The sequence below is a fragment of the Saccopteryx bilineata genome, chromosome 1 (genome assembly GCF_036850765.1).
Source record: "Saccopteryx bilineata isolate mSacBil1 chromosome 1, mSacBil1_pri_phased_curated, whole genome shotgun sequence".
In the NCBI taxonomy this organism is placed as follows: domain Eukaryota; kingdom Metazoa; phylum Chordata; class Mammalia; order Chiroptera; family Emballonuridae; genus Saccopteryx; species Saccopteryx bilineata.
The window spans coordinates 353,257,317-353,283,815 of NC_089490.1; the positions used below are offsets into that span (position 1 = coordinate 353,257,317).

Consider the following 26,499-nt stretch of genomic DNA (forward strand, 5'->3'; position numbering starts at 1 on the left):
AACCATATAACCCAAAGAAATATACAAATTTAATGCAATTCCAATCAAAATTCCAATGTCATTTTTTAAAGAAATGGAACAAAAAATCATCAGGTTTATGCGGAATCATAAAAAAACCCAAATAGCCAAAGTCATCCTAAGAAAAAAAAGTGAAGCTGGGGGCATTTCTATACCTGACTTCAAATTATACTACAGAGCTACAATAATCAAAACAGCATAGTATTGGCATAAAAATAGACACTCAGACCAATGGAATAGAATAGAGAGCCCAGAAATAAAACCACATAAATATGGTCAAATCATCTTTGATAAAGGGGCCAACAACACACAATAGAGAAAAGAAAGCCTCTTCAATAAATGGTGCTAGGAAAACTGGAAAGCCATGTGCAAAAGATGAAACTCAATTACAGTTTGTTTCCTTGTACAAAAATTAATTCAAAATGGATCAAAGACCTAGATATAAAATCAGAAACAATAAAATGCATAGAAGAAAACATAGGTGCTAAACTCATGGACCTTGGCCATAGAGAACATTTTATGAATTTGACTCCAAAGGCAAGGGAAGAAAAGGCAAAGGTAAATAAATGGGACTATATCAGACTAAAAAGCTTTAGCACAACAAAAGAAACTGACAACAAAACAGACAGCCAACTAAATGGGAGATGATATTTTCAAAGAACAGCTCAGATAAGGGGCTAATATCCAAAATTATAAAGAACTTATAAAACTCAACAACAAACAAGCAAACAATCCAATAAAAAAAATGGGAAGAGAACATGAACATACACTCCTCCCAAGAAGAAACACTAATGGCCAATAGATATATGAAAAGATGCTCATCTTCACTAGCTATTAGAGAAATGCAAATTAAAACTGCAATGAGATACTACCTCATACCTGTTAGATTAACTATTATCAATAAGACAGGTAACAACAAGTGTTGAAGAGGCTGGGGAGAAAAAGAAACCCTCATTCACTGTTGGTGGGAATGGAAGAAAGTACAGTGGTTCCTCAAAAAATTAAGATTAGAACTACCATATGACCCAGCAATCCCTTTACTGGGTATACACCCCCAAAACTCAAAATCATTGGTACATGAAGATACATGCAGCCCCATGTTCATTGCAGCATTATTCACGGTGACCAAGTCATGGAAACAACCAAAAAGCCCTTCAATAGAAGATTGGATAAAAAAGATGTGGTACATATATACTATGAAATACTACTCATCCGTAAGAAATGATGACATAGAGTCATTTACAACAACGTGGATAGGCCTTGATAACATTATACTGAATGAGATAAGTAAATCAGAAAAAACTAAGAACGGTATGATTCCATACCTAGGTGGGATACAATATTGGGACTCATGGACATAAATAAGAGTGCAGTGGTTACCAGGGGAGGGGAAGGGAGGAAAGAGAGAGGGTTGTGGGAGGGGAGGGGCATAAAGAAAACCCAATGAAGGGTGACAGGATGATTTGACTTTGGGTGATGGGTATACAACATAATCAAATGTCAAAATGATCTGGAGATGTTTTCTCTAAATATATGTGCGCTAGTTGACCAATGTCACTCCATTAAAATTAATTATCTAATTAAACTATAAAAAATTAACTTCTCATATTTTCCTAAATTTCAAAAAGTAATTGAGATATTAGAAAAGTTAACTGATTACAAAGGAACCAATCCTTTAACCCCCTTGGAAGCAATAAACAGGCCATATCCATAAAATTGACAACAGTAGGACCTCTCCCTTGTTCTCTACTAAGCCAGAGAGAACTTTTAAAAAAAATTAAATCAAATCAAAATGAAAAAAATCTCACAAGTAAAACTCTATAAACTAGTTGAATACTAGCTTATTATTTCTTAATAAAATCTTCATGAAAATAAGTTATTTTACAACTCTTTTACTAATATATGTTTACTGGCATTCTGATTATTCCACTCTTTGCCTTATCAAAGGAATTAAGTCAATTGATGAAAAGAAATGTCTGAATCTCTTCAGCAAAGAGAATCTCTCAAGAAAAGGGCTTAAGCACTCACTGTGTTTTTTCTGATGGCATCATTGACCTCCTTCTTCCTCAGGCAGATGTTAGGTTGAGCATGGGATGTGAAGACTGCATATATGGCTGAGATCAATTTGTTAGAATTTAATGAAACAATGGCCTATGGTCAAACATATATGAAAAGCACAGCTATGTAAAAGATGACCATAACTGTAAGGTGAGAAGCACAGGTGGAGAAGGCCTTTTGCTGCCCAGTGGCTGAAGGAATGTGCAGGATGGTATATACAATGAAGGCTACTATCTCAGCCATAGAAAAATTCATGCAGGCCAGTTTGAAGATGGGAGAAATATTTTTAAAAAAGACTCAAGATATTATTGCCACAAAAGGCAACTTGAGAGATGAAGTATATCTTTGACTTAGAACATAAATTCCTGTGGTCATCATGGCTAGATATCAAAGAGACAGACAGATGGCCATATAACGGGCATAGACCATAGCAGCCAACAGCACACATTCCAGTACAGGCAAGTGAGATGAAGAAATAGAGCTGGGTCATGCATCCCAGGAAGGAGATGGTATTGGGACAAAGTAGGAATCTAACCAGCCTCTTGGGGACTGTGACAGATACATACCAGGTCTGCCGAAAAAACATGATGCCCAGAAGATAGTACATGGGCTTGTGTGGGGACCAAGGACCCATACAGTGAGGATGATGACTAACTCTCCAACAGCACAAATAAGTAGGTGATGAGGAAGAGGAAGAAAAGCAGAATCTGAAGTCAAGGAGAAGTAGGGAAGTCCATCAGGATGAACTCATTAATATGAGTGATATTTTTGTGTCACATGGCTAGGACACCAAAAGTCAAAGTATTTAATGATAGGAGCACCAAATTGAAGAATGAGCTCATCAGCAGCAAAGAGACCTTAGGCTAGAGGTATTTTATCATAAAACTTGACCCTAGCACTGTAATCTGGTCCTATGGTATGGCTTTGGAGTCACAAGAGTCCACAAGAACTTCTCTGGAAAATTAGGTGTTAGAACAAAAACTTTAAAAAAAAATTTACCACAAACACAAAGTTAAGACTGTTAAGAATCTTAAAGCAGAATCATGAGGTCACATTCAGGGTTCAGGCTTTTGGATCTGAGTCAGATAGAGGTCATCAGTAGTACTGAGAGTAAATACTTTCCTTACCAGCATATACCCCATATTTCAGGGGCAGCTATAAGGCAGGAGATTTTGGTGACTGGAATAAATGCCAAGGATGGTCCAGGAAGCAGGACAGGGAAGCAGGGAATTTCAAAATCTAGAGAAAATAAAAGCAGAACATTAACTGAAAAAGACTCTCTTGGCCATGAGAATTGCCCACTCTGGCCTACTTCTCCTCTATGTTGTTAAATCTTTTGAAGAATATGGCAAAGGTGGTTAACAATCTTCTGCCTATTTCAGGGCCATGGCTTAAACAATTGAATAAAGAAATGTCTGCCTATTAGAATAATTAAATGCACTTTAACTTTTTATATGGCTCCTAATAATGTAATAATATAGTTTTTATTTATACAACATGTAATAGTTATATGTATATAATAGTTATGTGTGTGTGTATATATAATAGCTATACATAGACAGCGTGGAGCAAAAGCAGGGGCACAGAATTGATTCTTATATTATTATTTATTAATTATTGTATTATTTTCCATATTAATAACTGTAAGCGTACTTTTGCCAAACCCTGTATATATACTGTAGATGTATATAAAATTTACATTTGATCTCAACTTAATTTGTGCATTCACCTATGTTCTCTAAAAAGTTATTATACTGCAGGAAGAGGTGTTACTTAATTCTACTTATACCTTGACTTTGAAATGCCTCCTTATTATGGACACTGTTTAAAGACAAGTTGCATTTAAGGAGCTGCCTTGGAAATGGGGAGCCTGGAGATCTGACAACTCAGAAGATTCCTGGGCTTCCCAGGGAACAATATGATCTAAAAAGAGAATTTTGTTTTATTTAGAAAATTAAATTTAATGGGTGACATAGATCGATAAGAGTACATAGGTTTTAGGTAAATATCGCTACAGTATTTGAACTGTTGACTGTGTTGTGTAGCCATCACCCAAAGTCAAATCACTCTCTGTCACTGCATATTTGTTCCTCTCCTTCTCTCACAACCCCTATCCCCTTGGTAACCACTTCACTTTAATCTATGTCCATGTGTCTCGGCTTATATCCTACCATTGTGTGAAGTCATATAGTTTTTAGCTTTGTCTAATTTACTTATTTCAATCAGTGTAATGTTCTCATGGTCCATTTATGTTGTTATAAATGGCAATATGTCATCATTTCTTATGACTGACTGGTATTCCATTGTATATATGTATCACACATTTATTGAATCTTATTGATGTCACCCTAGTAAAATTAATAAAAAAAAATTTTTTTTAATGTAAAATAAAAAAAAGAAAAACACTTTGGTTGTTTCCATGTCTTGGCCACTGTGAATAATTCTGCAATGAACATGAAGGGTGCATGTGTCTTTATGTACCAATATTTTTAAGTCTTTTTGAGTTGATACCCTGTAGAGAGATTGCTGGTCATATGAAACAATAAATTACATAGAAGAAAAGATAGGTGCAAAACTTACGGATCTTGACTGTAGAGAACAATTTCTGAATTTGACCCCAAAGGAAAAGGAAATAAAGACGAAACTAAATGAATTGAACTATATCAAACCAAAAGTTTCTGCACAACAGGAGAAACCAACAACAAAACAAAAATGCAGCCAACTAAATGAGACATATTTCCAAACAACAGCTCCAATAAGGGTACTTTTTATTTATTTTAATTTGTTGTGTTTACATAGTTACAAGTGTGGCCCTGAATACCTCTCCATCCTCCCATGTTCTCCTTGATACTCCTTTTGCCCCCTCTCCCCAACACCCCTCCTCCCTCTATGATTTACTATCCTGCCCTCTATCTCTCTGTGTTATGTGTATATACTTTCCCTAATGTCTTTCCTTTTTTTGATCACCTCCTCTCATCCGCTTTCCATTTGCCCACTTTCCCTATGGACTCTTTGATCCTTTCTCTGCCTCTCTTCCATTCCTCAGTTCACATTGTTCATTGGATTCCTCAGATGAGTGAAATCATATGATATTTTTCTTTCTCTGCCTGGCTTATTTCACGTAGCATAATAGACTTCAGGTCCATCCATGTTGTCGCGAAGGGTAAGATTTCCTTCTTTTTTATGGCCACATAGTATTCCACTGTGTATATGTACCACTGCTTCTTAATCCACTTCTCTACTGATGGACACTTGGCTGTTTCCAGATCTTTGCTATTGTAAACAATACTGCAATAAACATGGGGGTGCATTTTTCATTTTGAATCAGTGATTTGTTATTCTTAGGATATATTCCTAAAAGTAGGATAGCAGTGGTCAAAAGGCAGTTCGATTTTTAATTTTTTGAGAAATCTCCATATTTTTTTTCCAAAGAGGCTGCACCAGTCTGCATTCCCACCAGAAATGCAGGAGGGTTTCCATTTCTCCACACCCTCGCCAGCACTTTTATGTATTGTTTTGTTAATGAGCACCATTCTGACAGGTGTGAGGTGATATCTCATTCTGGTTTTAGTTTGCATTTCTCTGATGATTAATGATTTTGTACATTTTTTTCATATGGCTATTGGCCATCTGAATATCCTCTCTGGAGAAGTGTCTATTCAGTTCTTTTGCCCAATTTTTGATTGGATTGTTTACTTTCCTGGTGTTGAGTTTTACAAGTTCTTTGTAGATTTTGGTTATTAACCCCTTATCAAACGTGTAGGCAAATATTTATATGTTCTCCCACTGTGTGGGTTGTTTTTTATTTTGTTCATGATGTCTGTTGCTTTGCAAAATCTTTTTAGTTTGATGTAGTACCATTTGTTCATCCTGTCCTTTATTTCACTTCTCCATGGAGTTAAATCAACAAGTATATTGCTGCTAGAGATGTCGGAGAGTTTACTGCCTACGTTTTCTTCTAAGATGATCATGGTTTCATGACTTATATTCAAGTCTTTTATCCATTTTGAGTTTATCTTTGTGAATGGTGTAAGTTGGTGGTCTAGTTTCATTGTTTTGCAGGTAGCTGCCCAATTTTCCCAGCAACATTTGTTAAAGAGATAGTCTTTACTTCATTGTATGCTCTTACCTCCTTTGTCAAATATCAATTGACCATAAAGGCGTGGATTTATTTCTGGGTTCTCTGTTCTGTTCCATTGATCTTTATGCCTGTTCTTATGCCAGTACCAGGCTGTTTTGAGTACAATGGCCTTGTAGTATAACTTGATATCAGAAAGTGTGATACCCACCACTTTATTTTTATTTTACAAGATTGCTGAGGCTATTTGTATTCTTTTTTGGTTCCATATAAACTTTTGGAATATTTGTTCTATATCTTTGAAGTATGCCATGGATATTGTAATAGGAATTGCATTGAATTTATAGATTGCTTAAGATAGTATAGACATTTTAATGATATTTATTCTCCCTATCCATGTACTTTGTATGTGCTTCCAGTTGTTTATACCTTTCTTGATATCTTTCATCAATGTTTTATAGTTTTTGCCGTACAAGTCTTTAAACTCCTTGGTTAAATTTACTCCTAGGTACTTCATTTTTTTGGTTGTAATGGTGAAGGGGATTGTTTCCTTAAATTCTCTTTCTGTCAATTCATTGTTGGTGTATATAAATGCCACTGATTTCTGAATATTGATTTTATATCATGCCACTTTGCTGAATTCATGTATGAATTCCAGTAGTTTTTTGACTGAGACTTTAGGGTTTTCTATATACAGTATCATGTCATCAGCAAATAATGATAGTTTTACTTCTTCTTTACCAGTCTGGTTGTCTTTTATTTCTTTTTTTATCTGATTGCTCTAGCTAGGACTTCCAGAACTATGTTGAATAAGGGTGGTGAAAAGGGACACCCCTGCCTTGTTCCTGATCTTAAAGGGGATTGCTTTTAATTTTTGCCCATTGAGTATGATGTTGGCTGTGGGTTTGTCATAGATGGCCTTATCATGTTGAGGTATGTTCCCTGTATTCCTACTTTGTTGAGACTTTTGATTATAAATGGGTGCTGGATTTTATCAAATGCTTTTTCTGCATCTATTGACATTATCATGTGGTTTTTCTCCTTCCTTTTGCTTTTGTGATGAATCATGTTGATTGATTTGCAAATATTGTATCAGCCTTGCCTCCCCAGAATAAATCCCACTTGATCATGATGTATGATTTTTTTTATGTATTGCTTGATCTGGTTTGCTAATATTTTGTCGAGAATTTTAGCATCTAAGTTCAGGGATATTGGCCTATAGTGTTCTCTTTTTTGTAGTGTCTTTGCTTGGTTTTGGAATGAGAATTATGTTCCCCTCATAAAAGGAGTTTGGAAGTCTTCCTTACTCTTGAATTTTTTGAAATAGCTTGAAAAGTATAGGAGTTAGTTCTTCTTTGAATATTTGGTAAAATTAGCTGGTGAAGCCTTCAGGCCCAGAACTTTGGTTTGTTGGGAGTTTTTTGATAACTGTTTCAATCTCATTTGTTGTAATCAGTCTATTCAGGTTTTCTGATTCTTCTGGATTAATTTTTGAATAATTATATTTTTCAAGGAATTTATCCATTTCATCCAGGTTTCCCATTTTTTTTGGCATAGAGTTCTTCAGAATATTTTCTGACAATTCTTTGAATTTCTGCTGTGTCAGTTGTTACTTTTTCACTCTCATTTCTAATTTTATTTATTTGAGCCCTCTCTCTCTCTCTCTCTCTCTTTTTTTTTTTTTTTTTTTTTTTTTTTTTTTGTATTTTTCTGAAGCTGGAAACGGGGAGAGACAGACAGACTCCCGCATGCGCCCGACCGGGATCCACCGGGCATGCCCACCAGGGGGCGACGCTCTGCCCACCAGGGAGTGATGCTCTGCCCCTCCCGGGCATCGCTCTGCCGCGACCAGAGACACTCTAGCACCTGGGGCAGAGGCCAAGGAGCCATCCCCAGCGCCCGGGCCATCTTTGCTCCAATGGAGCCTTGGCTGCAGGAGGGGAAGAGAGAGACAGAGAGGAAGGAGAGGGGGAGGGGTGGAGAAGCAGATGGGCACTTCTCCTGTGTGCCCTGGCCAGGAATTGAACCTGGGACTTCTACATGCCAGGTTGATGCTCTACCACTGAGCCAACCGGCCAGGGCCCCTCTCTCTCTTTTTTTCTCGGTGAATCTGGTTAAAGGTTCATCAATTTGGGAGATGACGTCAGAGTAATGGCGGGGTAGGAAGCGATACCGATAAATCTCCCCCAAAACTCAACAAGATCTTCAACCAGAAACAGAAAAACCTATACTTGGAGCTTCCAGATGCTTCGCAATACACCCAAAGGTATGATTGAGTGAAAAATTGGCTAAATATATAACCAAACCCCGAAGGAAATAGGGAGTAAGAAATGCTCCGCCTTCCTCACTAACCTAAACAGGGCAGCTTTCTCTGGTAACTGTGAATATAGAAACTGAGGCGGGCAAAGGGGGTGAATAGATCCAGGCCGCGACACAAACGGCCGAACCAGGCTGTGGCACAGAGATCCAAGCCGAGGAAAATCTGATCTTGTGGCAACCCGGGCAATACAAGCTAACAGTCATGCCAAACCCAAACAAAGAAAGACAAGCGGAGCGGCCATTTTACCCGGTCTCCTGGTCGGTACGCAGTTAGTGGGTGAGAATTTCTTCCTAGGCCCCGAGAGTGGGTGCCCGTGTTGCCCCACGGAGAGGCAGGGTCAGAGGCCTTTCTGTGGGCCGAGGGCAGAGTCTCTGGGCAGCCCCAGCGCCCTGGGAAAGCCACGCACGGGAGGGAGTGAGAACTAATTCCAACGGTGGAGATTTTCCGTGCTGGAGGGTGTTTCACTCAGAGGGAAACGCGGCCGGCCTCATATCCTGGTTTGCACGCGCAGATAAGGAGTGAGCGATACCTCCGAGTGCCTCGGCAGTGCGCGCCCATGTTATCGCACAGAGGGGCAGAGTCAGGGGCCTTTGTGTGGGCCAAAGCGGAATCTCGGGCCGCCCCAGCGCCTTGCAAAAGCCGTGACGGGGACGGAGCGAGACTCAATTCCAACGCTGCAACTTTTCCCTGCGGTTGGGGGTTTCACTCAGAGCGTGAGACTGCTGGCCGGATATCCTGGTCTGCGTGTGCAGACAGTGAGTGAGAGTTTCCTCCAAGCGCCCCAGAAGTGGGTGCCCACCTGTGTTACCGGACAGAGTGGCAGAGCCAGAGGTCTTTGAGTGGGCGGAAAGCCCGCCTGATTTTGCTAGCAGCTCTGACTGACTGAGCCTTACCCAGAGCCCTGTGCTGAGTGGAAATAGAATGGGGAGTTGCCAGCTCTTTGAGCCTCTTACTATCCAGGCAGAGGCAGCAGCAACCCCATAGCTGGATTATCAGGCTACTAATTGAGGAAGGAAAGACTAGGAGAAAGCCTCCAGGAACACGGACTCTCTCACTGTCAGAGCCTATAAATGCTAATGAGCTTCGACTGCCAACGAGACTAAAGCACAATACATGACAGTGCCATAGAGACTTATCAACTGCAAACCTCTACCTGAGCGTGCCAAAGGGGCAGAACCCGGGGTACAGAGTCACCGACCAGGAAGAGGGAGAGAAAAGAAAAAGCAAGAAGATAACCTCTCAAAATCAAGAATAATCTGCAGACTTTATAACCTATCCCATTTTATTATATTTGTTCGTTTGTTTCTCTTATCTTCATTCTTGAGACTTTTTTTTCCTCCTCCAATTTGGCCGATTAACTCTCTACCGGTCTTACTCTCTCCTCTCCTTGAACTACACTACCCATAAGTGTTACATCTCCCATTATCTTTTCTCTTCTCTTCCTTTCTCTCTATGAGGGATGCACTCTAAAACCCTTAACTCTCTCTCTCTCTCTCTCTCCTTTCTTTTTTCTTCTTTTAGTGGTTCCCTCTTTTTCTCTCTCTCTCTCTTTCTTTTCTCCCTCTATATTAGTTTTTTCCTTTCTCCTTTACATCTCCTCTCATTCAAACCTCAATAACAAACAAATTATCTTATCTGGGACTCAAACCTATGTTTGTGGCATTTTGGGGGGTTTTTACTTCACCTTTTTAACTCACTAGCAGTGCTCCCATCCCTGGCTCTCCATATTATCTAGTTCTTGTTCCACTAAATATAACAGTAATTTTTTAATTTGTCCCCCTATTTTTCCGTTTTCCTCTTATTCCTCTCATCATAACTCTTAGACAACCAACATTGAAAAGCAAATCATTTTATTCTTGACCCAAATTTTTTCCTTATTTGCTTTTTGTGGGTCCATACGCTCTTTTTTTTCTTTTTTCTTTTTTTTTTTCTTTTTTTTTTTTTTTTTTGCCCGTTTATTACTTTTCCCCAATTCAGGCCCTCCATCACAGGCATTGTTTGTTATAATTCACAGTCCACCACAAGATTTTCTCAAGAAAGAGGGGAGAGGAGAGAAGAGGAAAAAAGGAGGGGGGGAATAATTTCCTTATTTTAAAATTTTTATTTTATTTTATTTTTCTTTATTTCATTATTAATTTTTTAAAAAAAAAATAACTCTTCGATTTTTTATTTTTTTATTATTTTTTTTTACTTTTTATTCTTTATTAAATCTCATTAATACTATCAACAAAACCACCCTCAGATGCCATTAAGGAAGAGAAAATCAAATATCATGGATACAAAAGAAAGAGAGGTAACACAGCTAGATGAGGAAAAATCTATGGAGAAAAAATTTAATATATTGGAAACCTTGGAGCTAAATGACAGAGAATTCAAGATAGAAATCCTAAAAATCCTCCGAGATAAACAAGAAAACACAGAAAGGCAATTTAGGGAGCTCAGAAAACAACTCAATGAACACAAAGAATATATGTCCAAGGAAATTGAAACTATAAAAACAAATCAAACAGAGATGAAAAACTCAATTCACGAGCTGAAAAACGAAGTAACAAGCTTAGCGAATAGAACAGGTCAGATAGAAGAGAGGATTAGTGAAATAGAAGACAAACAACTTGAGGCACAACAGAGAGAAGAAGAAAGAGACTCAAAAATTAAAAAAAAATGAGATAGCCCTACAAGAATTATCTGACTCCATCAAAAAGAATAACATAAGAATAATAGGTATATCAGAGGGAGAAGAGAGAGAAAATGGAATGGAGAACATACTCAAACAAATAATAGATGAGAACTTCCCAAGCCTGTGGAAAGAACTAAAGCCTCAAGTTCAAGAAGCAAACAGAACTCCAAGTTTTCTTAACCCCAACAAACCTACTCCAAGGCATATCATAATGAAATTGACACAAACCAACAGCAAAGAAAAAATTCTCAAGGCAGCCAGGGAAAAGAAGAATACAACATATAAAGGAAGGCCCATTAGATTATCATCAGATTTCTCAGCAGAAACTCTACAAGCTAGAAGAGAGTGGACCCCAATATTTAAAGCTCTGAAAGAGAGGAACTTTCAGCCACGAATACTATACCCATCAAAGCTATCCTTCAAATATGAAGGAGAAATAAAAACATTCACAGATACAGAAAAGATGAGGGAATTTATCATCAGAAAACCCCCACTCCAGGAATTACTAAAGGGGGTTCTCCAATCAGATACAAAGAACAAAAAAAAAACAGAGCCACAAGTAAAAGCTCCAAGAAGAACACAATAAAACCAAATTTAAACTGTGACAACAACAAAAAGAAAGAGGGGGAGAAGATGGAGATTAACAGTAGCAAAGGACGATGGAGTGCAAAAGTACTCACAAAATAGTTTGCTACAATGAACAGGGTAGGGACCCTTTTCATTACTCAAAGGTAACCACCATTGAAAAAACCACCACAGAAGCACATGAGATAAAAAAGATAGCAACAGAGGAAAGATGTATGGAATACAACCAAATAAAAACAAAAGATAGAAAAACGAAAGAGAAGGATCAAACAAGACACAAAACTAACAGAAAGCAAGATATAAAATGGCAATAGGGAACTCACAAGTATCAATAATTACACTCAATGTAAATGGATTAAACTCACCAATAAAAAGGCACAGAGTAGCAGAATGGATTAAAAAAGAAAATCCAACTGTATGCTGCCTACAGGAAACTCATCTAAGTAACAAGGATAAAAACAAATTCAAAGTGAAAGGCTGGAAAACAATACTCCAAGCAAATAACATCCAAAAAAAAGCAGGTGTAGCAATACTCATATCGGATAATGCTGACTACAAAACAGGAAAAGTACTTAGAGACAAAAATGGCCATTTCATAATGGCTAAGAGGACACTGAATCAAGAAGACATAACAATTCTTAATATATATGCACCAAACCAAGGAGCACCAAAATATATAAGACAGCTACTTATTGATCCTAAAACTAAAACTGACAAAAATACAATCATACTTGGAGACCTCAATACACCGCTGATGGCTCTAGATCGATCATCCAAACAGAGAATCAACAAAGACATAGTGGCCTTAAACAAAACACTAGAGCACCTGGATATGATAGACATCTACAGGACATTTCATCCCAAAGTGACTGAGTATACATTTTTCTCCAGTGTACATGGATCATTCTCAAGAATTGACCATATGTTGGGCCACAAAAACAACATCAGCAAATTCAGAAAAATTGAAGTTGTACCAAGCATATTTTCTGATCATAAAGCCTTGAAACTAGAATTCAACTGCAAAAAAGAGGAAAAAAATCCCACAAAAATGTGGAAACTAAAAACATACTTTTAAAAAATGAATGGGTCAAAGAAGAAATAAGTGCAGAGATCAAAAGATATATACAGACTAATGAAAATGACAATACGACATATCAGAATCTATGGGATGCAGCAAAAGCAGTAATAAGAGGGAAGTTCATATCACTTCAGGCATATATGAACAAACAAGAGAGAGCCCAAGTGAACCACTTAACTTCCCACCTTAAGGAACTAGAAAAAGAAGAACAAAAACAACCCAAAACCAGCTGAAGAAAGGAGATAATAAAAATCAGAGCAGAAATAAATGATATAGAGAACAGAAAAACTATAGAAAAAATTAATAGAACAAGGAGCTGGTTCTTTGAAAAGATCAACAAAATTGACAAACCCTTGGCAAGACTTACCAAGGAAAAAAGAGAAAGAACTCATATAAACAAAATCCAAAATGAAAGAGGAGAAATCACCACGGACACCATAGATATATAAAGAATTATTGTAGAATACTATGAAAAACTTTATGCCACTAAATTCAACAACCTAGAAGAAATGGATAAATTCCTAGAACAATACAACCTTCCTAGACTGAGTCAAGAAGAAGCAGAAAGCCTAAACAGACCTATCAGTAGAGAAGAAATAGAAAAAACCATTAAAAACCTCCCCAAAAATAAAAGTCCAGGCCCTGATGGCTATACCAGCGAATTTTATCAAACATTCAAAGAAGACTTGGTTCCTATTCTACTCAAAGTCTTCCAAAAAATTGAAGAAGAAGCAATACTTCCAAACACATTTTATGAGGCCAACATAACCCTCATACCAAAACCAGGCAAGGATGGCACAGAAAAAGAAAACTACAGACCAATATCTCTAATGAATACAGATGCTAAAATACTAAACAAAATACTAGCAAATGGAATACAACAACATATTAAAAAAATAATACATCATGATCAAGTGGGATTCATCCCAGAATCTCAACGATGGTTCAACATACGTAAAACGGTTAACGTAATACACCATATCAACAAAACAAAGAACAAAAACCACATGATCTTATCAATAGACGCAGAAAAGGCTTTCGATAAAATACAACACAATTTTATGTTTAAGACTCTCAACAAAATGGGTATAGAAGGAAAATATCTCAACATGATAAAGGCCATATATGATAAACCATCAGCTAACATCATATTAAATGGCACTAAACTGAAGGCTTTCCCCCTTAAATCAGGAACAAGACAGGGTTGTCCACTCTCTCCACTCTTATTTAATGTGGTACTAGAGGTTCTAGCCAGAGCAATCAGACAAGACAAAGAAATAAAAGGCATCCATATCGGAAAAGAAGAAGTAAAGGTATCACTTTTTGCAGATAATATGATCCTATACATCGAAAACCCCAAAGAATCCACAAAAAGACTACTAGAAACAATAAGCCAATACAGTAAGGTCGCAGGATACAAAATTAACATACAGAAGTCAATAGCCTTTCTATATGCCAACAATGAAACAACTGAGAAGGAACTCAAAAGAATAATCCCCTTCATGATTGCAACAAAAAAAATAAAATACTTAGGAATAAACATAACAGAGAATGTAAAGGACTTATATAGTGAAAACTATAAACCATTGTTAAGGGAAATCGAAAAAGATATAATGAGATGGAAGAATATACCTTGTTCTTGGCTAGGAAGAATAAATATAATCAAGATGGCTATATTACCCAAAGCAATATACAAATTTAATGCAATTCCCATCAAACTTCCAATGACATTTTTTAAAGAAATAGAGCAAAAAATCATCAGATTTCTATGGAACTATAAAAAACCCTGAATAGCCAAAGCAATCCTAAAGAAAAAGAATGAAGCTGGGGGCATTACAAAACCTGACTTCAAACTCTATTATAGGGCCACGACAATCAAAACAGCATGGTATTGGCAGAAAAATAGACACGCAGACCAATGGAACAGAATAGAAAGTCCAGAAATAAAACCACATATATATAGTCAAATAATTTTTGATAAAGGGGCCAACAACACACAATGGGGAAAAGAAAGCCTCTTCAATAAATGGTGCTGGAAAAACTGGAAAGCCACATGCAAAAGAATGAAACTGGACTACAGTTTGTCCCCCTGTACAAAAATTAACTCAAAATGGATCAAAGATCTAAACATAAGACCTGAAACAATTAAGTACATAGAAGAAGACATAGGTATTCAACTCATGGACCTGGGTTTTAAAGAGCATTTTATGAATTTGACTCCAATGGCAAGAGAAGTGAAGGCAAAAATTAATGAATGGGACTACATCAGACTAAGAAGTTTTTGCTCAGCAAGAGAAACTGATAACAAAATAAACAGAAAGCCAACTAAATGGGAAATAATTTTTTCAAACAACAGCTCAGATAAGGGCCTAATATCCAAAATATACAAAGAACTCATAAAACTCAACAACAAACAAACAAACAATCCAATAAAAAAATGGGAAGAGGATATGAATAGACACTTCTCCCAGGAAGAAATACAAATGGCCAACAGATATATGAAAAGATGCTCATCTTCTTTAGCTATTAGAGAAATGCAAATCAAAACAGCAATGAGATACCACCTCACACCTGTTCAATTAGCTGTTATTAGCAAGTCAGGTAATAGCAAATGTTGGAGAGGCTGTGGAGAAAAAGGAACCCTCATACACTGTTGGTGGGAATGTAAAGTAGTACAACCATTATGGAAGAAAGTATGGTGGTTCCTCAAAAAACTGAAAATAGAACTACCTTATGACCCAGCAATCCCTCTACTGGGTATATATCCCAAAAACTCAGAAACATTGATACGTAAAGACACATGCAGCCCCATGTTTATTGCAGCATTGTTCACAGTGGCCAGGACATGGAAACAACCAAAAAGCCCATCAATAGATGACTGGATAAAGAAGATGTGGCACATATACACTATGGAATACTACTCAGCCATAAGAAATGATGACATCGGAACATTTACAGCAAAATGGTGGGATCTTGATAACATGATACGAAGCGAAATAAGTAAATCAGAAAAAAACAGGAACTGTATTATTCCATACGTAGGTAGGACATAATAGTGAAACTAAGAGACATTGATAAGAGTGTGGTGGTTACGGGGGGGAGGGGGGAATGGGAGAGGGATAGGGGGTGGGAGGGGCACAAAGAAGACAAGATAGAAGGTGACAGAGGACAATCTGACTTTGGGTGGTGGGTATGCAACATAATTGAACGACAAGATAACCTGGACTTGTTATCTTTGAATATATGTATCCTGATTTATTGATGTCACCCCATTAAAAAAAATAAAATTATTAAAAAAAATATATGTTCATCAATTTTTTTTCCTTTTCAGAGAACCAACTCTTGGTTTCATTGATCTTCTGTACTTTTTTTTCCTTTGCCTCTATTCATTTATTTATGCTCTGATTTTTATTATTTCCTTCCTTCTACTTCCTCTGGGCTTTACTTGCTGTTCTGTTTCTAGTTCTCATAGATGCAGTGTTAAGTTGTTAATTTGAGCTTTTTCTTATTTCTTAAGGTATGCCTGTAATGCTACGAACCTCCCTCTCAGGTCTACTTTTGCTGTGTCCCATAAATTTTGCATTGTGGTATGTTCTTTATCATTTGTTTCAAGGAAGTTCTTGATTTCTTCCTTGATCTCATTGTTAACCCATTCATTATTTAATAGCATGCTCTTTTATCTCCAAGGGTTTGAATGTTTTTCAGTTTTTCTATTGTAATTTCTAGTTTCATGCTGTTGTGATAAGAGAAGGTGCTTTATATGATTTCGATCTTAAATTTATTAAGACTTGTTTTGTGTCCTAACATGTGGTCTATTCTAGAGAATGTACTGTGAGCACTTAAAAAAATGTGTATTCTGCTGCTTTGGGATGAAAGGTTCTGAAGATATCTATTAAATCCAGTTAATTTAGTGTGTCATTTAAGTTCACTGTTTCTTTGTTAATATTCTGTCTGAATGTTTTATCCATTGATATTAGTGGGGTATTAAAGTCCCCTACTATTATATTATTGCTGTTGATCTCACCCTTTTAGTCCATCAAAATCTGTCTGAGATATTTAGGTGCTCCTATATTAAGGTGCACATATATTTATAATAGGTATATCTTTCTGTTGTAATGCTCCTTTTCACATTATGTAGTGACATTCTTTATCTCTTACTAAAACCTTTGCTTTAAACTTTATTTTGTCAGATATAAGTATTGCTACCCCAGCATTTTTTTTCTTTTCATTTGCGTAAAATAATTCTTCTAGCTCTTTTCTCTCAGTCTATGGGTATCTTTTGTTCTGAGGTGGGTCTTTTGTAGACAGCATATGTACAGGTCCTGTTTTCTTATCTATGCAGCTATTCTATGTCTTTTGATTAGAGCATTTAATCCATTTATATATATTTAAGGTTATTGTTGATATGTAGTTGTTTATTGCCATTTTATTCTTTAAGTTTATAATCCTCTTTTTTTAATTTCTTTTTTCTTTTGCTCTTTTTACAGCAAGTCTCTTAACATTTCCTGCAGCACTGGTTTGGTTATAATAAATTCCTTGAGTTTTGTGGGGGTTTTTTTGTCTTGAAAGCTTTTTATTTCTCCTTCAATTTTAAATTATAATGTTGCTGGAGAAAGAAGTCTTGGTTGTAGTCTCTTTTTTTTTTCTTTTTTTTTTTTTTTTTTTTGCAATATTTTATATATTTCTTACCATTCCCTTCTAGCCTCAAGTGTTTCTATTGAAAAGTTGGATGTCATCTTTATGTGGGCTCCTCTATAGGTATTGATGTCTTTTCTCTTGCTAGTTTTAGTATTTTTTTTTATCTCTTAACTTTGGTTTTTTAATTATGATGTGTTTTAATGTAGGCCTTATTGGATTTCTCTTTACCAGGATTCTCTGTGCTTCTTGAATTTGTGTGACTTTTTCCTTCATAAATTTATGAAAATTTTCAGCCGTGATTTCTTCAAACAAGTTCTCTATCCCTTGTTCTTTCTCTTTTCCTTCAGGAACCCGTATGATGCGGATATTATTTCTCTTCATATTGTCACAGCATTCTCTTATTGTTTCCTCGGACTTTTAGATTCTCTTTTCTTTTTGCTGCTCTGTTTCTCTGTTTTTATTTTTCTTGTCCTCTAAGTCGCTGATCCGATCCTCTACTTCATCCAGCCTGCTGTTGCTTTCTTCTATTGTAGTCTTCATTTCTAATATTGTAATTGCCATTTCTGATTGATTTTTTTATGATTTCAGTGTCCTTTTCGATGCTTGCAATTTCTTTATTTAGGTGCTCATTAAGTTCATTTGTTGTAGCTCTGAGTTTCTTAAGTATCCTAAAAATCATTATTTTATATTTGCATCTGGTAATTTTGTTACTTCCATCTCATTCAGTTCTTTTTCTGGGGATTTCTCTTGTTGATTCATATGGTTTACATTCCTCTGTCTTTTCACTTTTTCTGTGTGTGGTTTGCAAGCTTATTAGAGTTGTGGGTCTGAGGTTGGTTTATGGAATGCAGCTTCTCCTCCAGGTCTTTAACCCTCAGTCTGTGCTGGTTGCTCGGATTTTAATTCTCCTTAACTAGTAGAGACACTTAAAAGTCTTAATTTCCCTACTGTTTGTTTGCTGAGCCCAGCTGGGAGCTTCTGTGTTTGCTGAGCCCAGTACAGAACTTTTGTAGTTAGGATGGGAGGAGTGGGTGTATCTTGTTCTTTGGCCCCAGTTGAAACTCTATCCAGGAATGTGGTGGGTTGACCTCTGAGAACCAGGTGTGGTTTGCCCAGTGACTCTCCAGGGGCAGGGTGCATTCTTTGTATCAGAAAGGGGAGGTATAGCTCAGGTATCCTTGGAAATTTGAGTCACTGCCCTTCCCCTTTACTTCCTCCTTTCTGAACAACCTTTCATGCTGATTGGATCTAGAGAGCTTTTTGGAGGTGAATCAACTGGCTCCACATTAGGCTTGTGCTGGATGTAGGGAGAGACCTCTCCCCCAGCTATGGCTTCCTCAGCACTGGAAAATGACTCAGCTCAGGTATTCTTTTTTTTTTTTTTGACAGAGACAGATAGAGAGTTAGAGAGAAGGACAGATTGGGACAGACAGACAGAAAGGAAGAGAGATGAGAGGCATCAATTCTTTGTTGCTTTACCTTACTTTCTCATTGATTGCTTTCTCATACATGCCTTGACTGTGGGGCTACAGCAGACCGAGTAACCCCTTGCTCAAGCCAGCGACCTTGGGTCCAAGGTGGTGAGCTTTGCTCAAACCAAATGAGCTCATGCTCAAGCTGGCAACCTCGGGGTCTTGAACCTGGGTCCTCCACATCCCAGTCTGACTCTCTATCCACTGCAACACTGCCTGGTCAGGCAGCTCAGGTATTCTTCTCTTTATGCAAGACCAGTCCTCTCAGCCCTCCTTGCTCCCAGAGCCCCAAGCAAGTGGATGTAAGTAATATTTTCTGTGCCAGCCCTTTAAGACTACAACTTCTTTCGCCAGCTGCTTTCCACAGACAGAATTCCGGCTCTTCTCCCATTTCAATACTATCAAGCTGTCTCCTCCAGTCCCTGGGTTTCTAGGCTGGGGCTCTAGTCCTGGGACAGAAGACCCTTGCCTCTCAGGGTCCCTCTCCTCACAATGAGAAACCCTCTGAACCCTCAGCCTCTGCTTCCCCTCACTCCTAGGAGTGGAGGAACCCCACTGTGCCCCCGTACACCCTACCAGACTTGGTGTGGTTTCTTCTGTGCTCTTTGGTTTTCGAGTCCTGTTCTTTTTGTCCAAAGTTGGTTTTTCACAATAATTGTTCCTAAATTAATTTGTAATCCAGTTTGGTCCCAGAAGGTAGCAGTCTGTGTGTCTGACTACTCTGCTGCCATCTTGGAATCTTCCAATAAGAGGTTAATATGAAAAATATATAAATAACTCACAAAACTCAGCAATAAACAAGCAAGTAATCCAATTAAATAATGGGTGGAGGACCTGAACAGACACTTCTTTCTAGAAGACATACAAATGGCCAACAGATATATGAAAAAATGCTTATCTTCACTAGCTGTTAGAGAAATGCAAATCAAAACTACAATGAGATATCACCTCACACCTGTTAGATTGGCTGTTATCAACAAGACAGGTAACAAGTATTGGAGAGCCTGTGGAGAAAAAAACACCCTCATTCGCTGCTGGTAGAAATGTAAACTGGTACAGACATTATGGAAGAAAGTATAGTGGTTCTTCTAAAAACTAAGAATAGAACTACCACAAAAAGAGAATTGGGTTTAAAAAACTTTCTTCAGATGTTGAAATAAATGAAAGAGGGAGTGACGTCACGAAGATGGCGCTGTGAGCAGCGCGTCCAACAGATCTCCCCAAAATCTCAACAAATTTGTCAACTAGAAACAGAAAAATTTATCTTCGGAGCATCCTAGAGTTCCACACACACACTGAAAGCAAAAGGACTGTTGCTGAGGAGGGAATACGCCTGTGGTGAGTCAACCCACGCGTGCAGCTGCCTGCGCCGCGTCCCGGGGAGTGCCGGCAACCACCAGCGTGCTCTGAGAAGCCGCACGCCCCCCCCACTTGCCGCGTCCCGGGGAGTGCCCACAACCGCCGGCGTGCTCTGAGAAGCCACGCCCCCCCTCCCAGCCGCGTCCCGGGGAGTGCCCACAGCCACTGGCATGCTCTGAGAGGCCACGCACCCCCCCCAACCGCGTTCTGAGAAGCCGCGCGTGCGCCCCGAGCCGCGGAGTCCCGGGGAGTGCCGGCAACCACCGGCGTGCTCTGAGAAGCCGCGTGCATGCCCCGAGCGGCCACATCCATGCCGGCAACCACCGGAGTGCTCTGGGAAGCCGCGCGCGTGCCCCGAGCGGCCACATCCATGCCGGCAACCACCGGCGTGCTCTGAGAGGCCGCGCCCCCCCCAGCCGCGTCCCGGGGAGTGCCGGCAACCACCGGCGTGCTCTGAGAAGCCGCGCGCCCTGAGCCCCCACGTCCGTGCCGGCAACCACCGGCGTGCTCTGAGAAGCCGCGGGCCCCGTGCCATAGTCTGGGAGGGGCGCCAAATCTGTCTTTCCTAGTCAGGAGATTCTCTCCGTGGACGGGGCACCTCACCCAGCCATTCGAGCTAACAATCAAGCGTTGGGCGAGGGGCGCGTAGGCAGCCTGAAATACTCTCTGGAGCACAGCTGTGGATCCAATCACTGAAATTAGCTTAACCCACGAAATCTACGCACCCACAGGGCTCTAATTAATAAGATCTCTCCCAGTTCAGTGATCCAAGACAAGAGGCATAATATTTTTCAGTGCCTTTCGCTAAAGGGGCGGGGGCAATATCTGATTGACAGAGCCTCCATATTCAGGGATATACCTAACAAGAGGGACTTGGTAGATATTAAGATCTATATAGCAAGCAGCGAATAGTGCATCTTCTTTCCAGCCAAAACAGGCTACAAAGTGTGGAAAGCCTGGGTTGAGTGGTCCAACTGAATGGTAGGCGCTGAACAGTCACCTTGACAACAATTGACTCCCAGCCCCACCTGATTACGCTGGAGGCTCTGACTGCCAGAGCCTTACCCAGAGCCTTGGGCTGAGTGAGGATAGAGTGGGGATTTCCCAGCTCTTTGAGCCTCTTACTCCCCAGACAGAAGCAGTGGCAGCCTCATAGCTGGATCACCAGGCTGCTATTTCAGAAAGGGAAGACTAGGGGAGAAACTCCAGGAAAGCAAACTCTCTCTCATTGTTGGACTCTACAAACGCCAACAATCCTTGACTACCAGCGAGACTAAAACCAATTATATGACATTGCCATAGAATCCCATCAACTGCAAATCCCTACCTAAGCATGACACAGGGGCAGAACCTGGGGTACAGAGTCACCGACCAGGAAGAGAAAGAGAAAAGAAAAAGGAAGAAGTTAACCTCTCAATATCAAGAAAAATCCACAGACTTTATAACTTGTTCCACTAATTCTTTGTTGTTGTTGTTTCTCTCTTCTTTCTTATTGCCTTTATTTGTATTTCCTCCATCTCGGTCCTTTTATTCTCTGCCCATCTTATGCTACCCTTTTCTTGAACTACACTACCCATGAGTGTTACATTTTATTTCTTTTCTTCATCCTTACTCTCCCTTAGGGTTACACTCCAAAACCCTTAACTCTCACTCTCTCCCCTTTTGATTTCTTTTTGTTCTTTTTTGTTTTTTTCCCCTTTCCTTTTTTTCTTCCTTCGTTTCTCTCTTTTTCTTATTTTTTCCTTTCTATTCGTTCCTTCTTTTCTCCTTTTACTTTTCCTCTCATTTAATCCTCAATCACGAACAAATTATTTAATTTGGGACTCAAGTTTTTTTTTATTTTTCTTGCTTGTTCTTTTTTTTTTTTCTTTTCTTTTCTGCTTTTGCTTTTGGTTTTCTATTGTTTGTTTGTTTTTGTGGCATTTTGGGTACTTTTTACATTGCTTTTTAACTCACTAGCATTCCTCCCAACCCAAAGTCTCCATTGTATTTAGTCTTCACTCCACTTAATACAACAGATTTTTACTTATTATTTTTATTTTTTTCTTCTTTAAATATTATTTTTTCTCTCCTTTTTTCAGTTTCCCTCTTATCCCTCTCACTATATCTCTTAGTCGACCATCACTTACAAGCAAATCATTTTATGCTTGTCTAAGATATCCTCCTTTTTTTTTTTTTTTTTTTTGCATTTAGTAGGTCCCTACTCCCTTTTTTGCCCCTTGAACTCTTCACCCCAAATCAGGCCCTCTGTTATAGGCAGTTTTTGTTCCATTTAGCATAATATAATTCACAGGTCATCACAATATTTACCTAAAGAGGTGAGAGGAGGGGAGGAGAAGAAAGGAAAAAGGGGAAAATAATAAACCATTACTTTTTTTGAGTGTGGAGTGTTTTTCTTTTTTTTTCCCCATTTTTATTCTTTATTAATTCTAATTAACAATATCAACAAGACCACCTTCAGATGCCAATAAGAAAAAGGAAATCAAATATTATGGATACAAAAGATAGAGAGGTAACACAAATAGATGTTGAAAGATCTATGGAGAAAAGATTTAACATACTGGAAGCCTTGGAGCCAAATGACAGAGAATTTAAAATAGAAATCTTAAAAATACTCAGAGATATACAAGAAAACACAGAAAGGCAATTTAGGGAAATCAGAAAACAACTCAACGATCACAAAGAATATATTACCAAGGAAATTGAAACTATAAAAACAAATCAAACAGAAATGAAAAACTCAATTCACGAACTGAAAAACGAGATAACAAGCTTAGCTAATAGAACAGCCCAGATTGAAGATAGGATTAGTGAAATAGAAGACAAGCAACTTCAGGCACAACAGAGAGAAGAAGAAAGAGACTCAAAAATCATAAAAAACGAGAAAGCCCTACAGGAATTGTCTGACTCCATCAGAAAGAATAACATAAGAATAATAGGTATATCAGAGGGAGAAGAGAAAGAAAATGGAATGGAGAATATACTCAAACAAATAATAGATGAGAACTTCCCAAGCCTGTGGAAAGAACTAAAGCCTCAAATTCAAGAAGCAAACAGAACACCGAGTTTTCTTAACCCCAACAAACCCACTCCAAGGCACATCATAATGAAGATGACACAAAACAATGACAAAGAAAAAATTCTCAAGGCAGCCAGGGAAAAGAAGAATACAACATATAAAGGAAGACCTATTAGATTATCATCAGACTTCTCAGCAGAAACTCTAAAAGCTAGAAGAGAGTGGACCCCAATATTCAAAGCCCTGAAAGAGAGAAACTTTCAGCCAAGAATACTATACCCATCAAAGCTATCCTTCAAGTACAAAGGAGATATAAAAATATTCACAAATACAGAAAAGATGAGAGAATTTATCATCAGAAAGCCCCCACTCCAGGAAATACTAAAGGGGGTTTTCCAACCAGATTCAAAGAACAAAAGAAAACAAAACCACAAGTAACAGCTCCACCAAGAAAACAATAAAACCAAACTTAAACTGTGACAACAAAAGAAAAAAAGGGGGAGAAAGGATGAAGATTAACAGTAGCAAAGGACGATGAAGCGCAGAAATACTCATAAGAAAGGGTACTACAATGAATATGGTAGGTACCCTTTTCATTACTTAATGGTAACCACCCTTGAAAAAACCACCACAAAAACACTTGACTTAAAAAAGGTAGCAACAGAAAAAAGAAGTATGGAATACAAACAAACAAAAACAAATGATAGAAAAACAAAAGAGAAGAATCAAACTAGATACAAAACTAACAGAAAGCAATTTATAAAATGGCAACAGGGAACCCACAAGTGTCAATAATTACACTAAATGTAAATGGATTAAACTTACCAATAAAAAGACACAGAGTAGCAGAATGGATTAAAAAAGAAAATCCAACTGTATGCTGCCTACAAGAAACTCATCTAAGCAACAAGGATAAAAACAAATTCAAAGTGAAAGGCTGGAAAACAATACTCCAAGCAAACAACACCCAAAAAAAAAGCAGGTGTAGCAATACTCATATCTGATAATGCTGACTATAAGACAAAAAAAGTACTCAGAGACAAAAATGGTCATTTCATAATGATTAAGGGGACACTGAATCAAGAAGACATAACAATCTTTAATATATATGCACCAAACCAAGGAGCACCAAAATATATAAGACAGCTACTTATTGACCTTAAAACAAAAACTGACAAAAATACAATCATACTTGGAGACCTCAATACACCGCTGACGGCTCTAGATCGGTCATCCAAACAGAGAATCAATAAAGATATAGTGGCCTTAAACGAAATACTACAACACCTGGATATGATAGACATCTACAGGACACTTCATCCCAAAGCAACAGAGTATACATTTTTCTCTAGTGTACATGGAACATTCTCAAGAATTGACCATATGATGGGCCACAAAGACAATATCAGCAAATTTAGAAAAATTGAAATTGTACCAAGCATATTTTCTGATCATAAAGCCTTGAAACTAGAATTCAACTGTAAAAAAGAGGAGGAAAAACCCACAAAATTATGGAAACTAAACAACATATTTTTAAAAAATGAATGGGTCAAAGAAGAAATAAGCTCAGAGATAAAAAGATATATACAGACAAATGAAAATGAAAATACGACATATCAGAATCTCTGGGATGCAGCAAAAGCAGTAATAAGAGGAAAGTTCATATCACTTCAGGCCTATATGAACAAACAAGAGAGAGCCGAAGTAAACCACTTAACTTCACACCTTAAGGAGCTAGAAAAAGAAGAACAAAGACAACCCAAAACCAGTCGAAGAAAGGAGATAATAAAAATCAGAGCAGAAATAAACGAAATAGAGAACAGAAAGACTATAGAAAAAATCAATAAAACAAGGAGCTGGTTCTTTGAAAAGATCAACAAAATCGACAAACCCTTGGCAAGACTCACCAAGGAAAAAAGACACAGGACTCAAATAAATAAAATCCAAAATGAAAGAGGAGAAATCACCACAGACATCATAGATATACAAAGAATTATTGTAGAATACTATGAAAAACTATATGCCACCAATCTAGAAGAAATGGATAAATTCCTAGAACAATACAACCTTCCTAAACTGAGTCATGAAGAAGCAGAAAACCTAAACAGATCAATCAGCAGGGAGGAAATAGAAAAAACTATTAAAAACCTCCCCAAAAATAAAAGTCCAGGCCCAGACGGTTATACTAGTGAATTCTATCAAACATTCAAAGAAGACTTGGTTCCTATTCTACTCAAAGTTTTCCAAAAAATTGAAGAAGAAGCAATACTTGCAAACACATTTTATGAGGCCAACATAACCCTCATACCAAAACCAGGCAAGGATGGCACAAAGAAAGAAAACTACAGACCAATATCTCTAATGAATACAGATGCTAAAATACTAAACAAAATACTGGCAAATCAAATACAACAATATATTAAAAAAATAATACATCATGATCAAGTGGGATTCATCCCAGAATCTCAACGATGGTTCAACATACGTAAAACGGTTAACGTAATACACCATATCAACAAAACAAAGAACAAAAACCACATGATCTTATCAATAGACGCAGAAAAGGCTTTCGATAAAATACAACACAATTTTATGTTTAAGACTCTCAACAAAATGGGTATAGAAGGAAAATATCTCAACATGATAAAGGCCATATATGATAAACCATCAGCCAACATCATATTAAATGGTGTAAAACTGAGGACTTTCCCCCTTAAATCAGGAACAAGACAGGGTTGTCCACTCTCTCCACTCTTATTTAACGTGGTGCTAGAAGTTCTGGCCAGAGCAATCAGACAAGACAAAGAAATAAAAGGCATCCATATCAGAAAAGAAGAAGTAAAGGTATCACTTTTTGCTGATGATATGATCCTATACATCGAAAACCCAAAGGACTCCACAAAAAAATTACTAGAAACAATAAACCAATACAGTAAGGTCGCAGGATACAAAATCAACATACAAAAGTCCATAGCCTTTCTATATGCCAACAATGAAATATTAGAAAACGAACTCAAAAAAATAATCCCCTTCACGATTGCAACAAAAAAAATAAAATACCTAGGAATAAACATAACAAAGAATGTAAAGGACCTATATAACGAAAACTACAAGACATTGCTAAGAGAAATAGAAAAAGACACAATGAGATGGAAAAATATTCCTTGTTCTTGGATAGGAAGAATAAATATAATTAA

General features: G+C 37.8%; 1 pseudogene; it reads right to left on the minus strand.

Annotated features, from left to right (window-relative positions):
* Nucleotides 1-2,034: 2,034 nt before the first annotated feature.
* Nucleotides 2,035-20,595, minus strand: LOC136319643 (olfactory receptor 6B9-like; annotated as a pseudogene).
* Between the last annotated feature and the right edge of the window lie 5,904 nt (nt 20,596-26,499).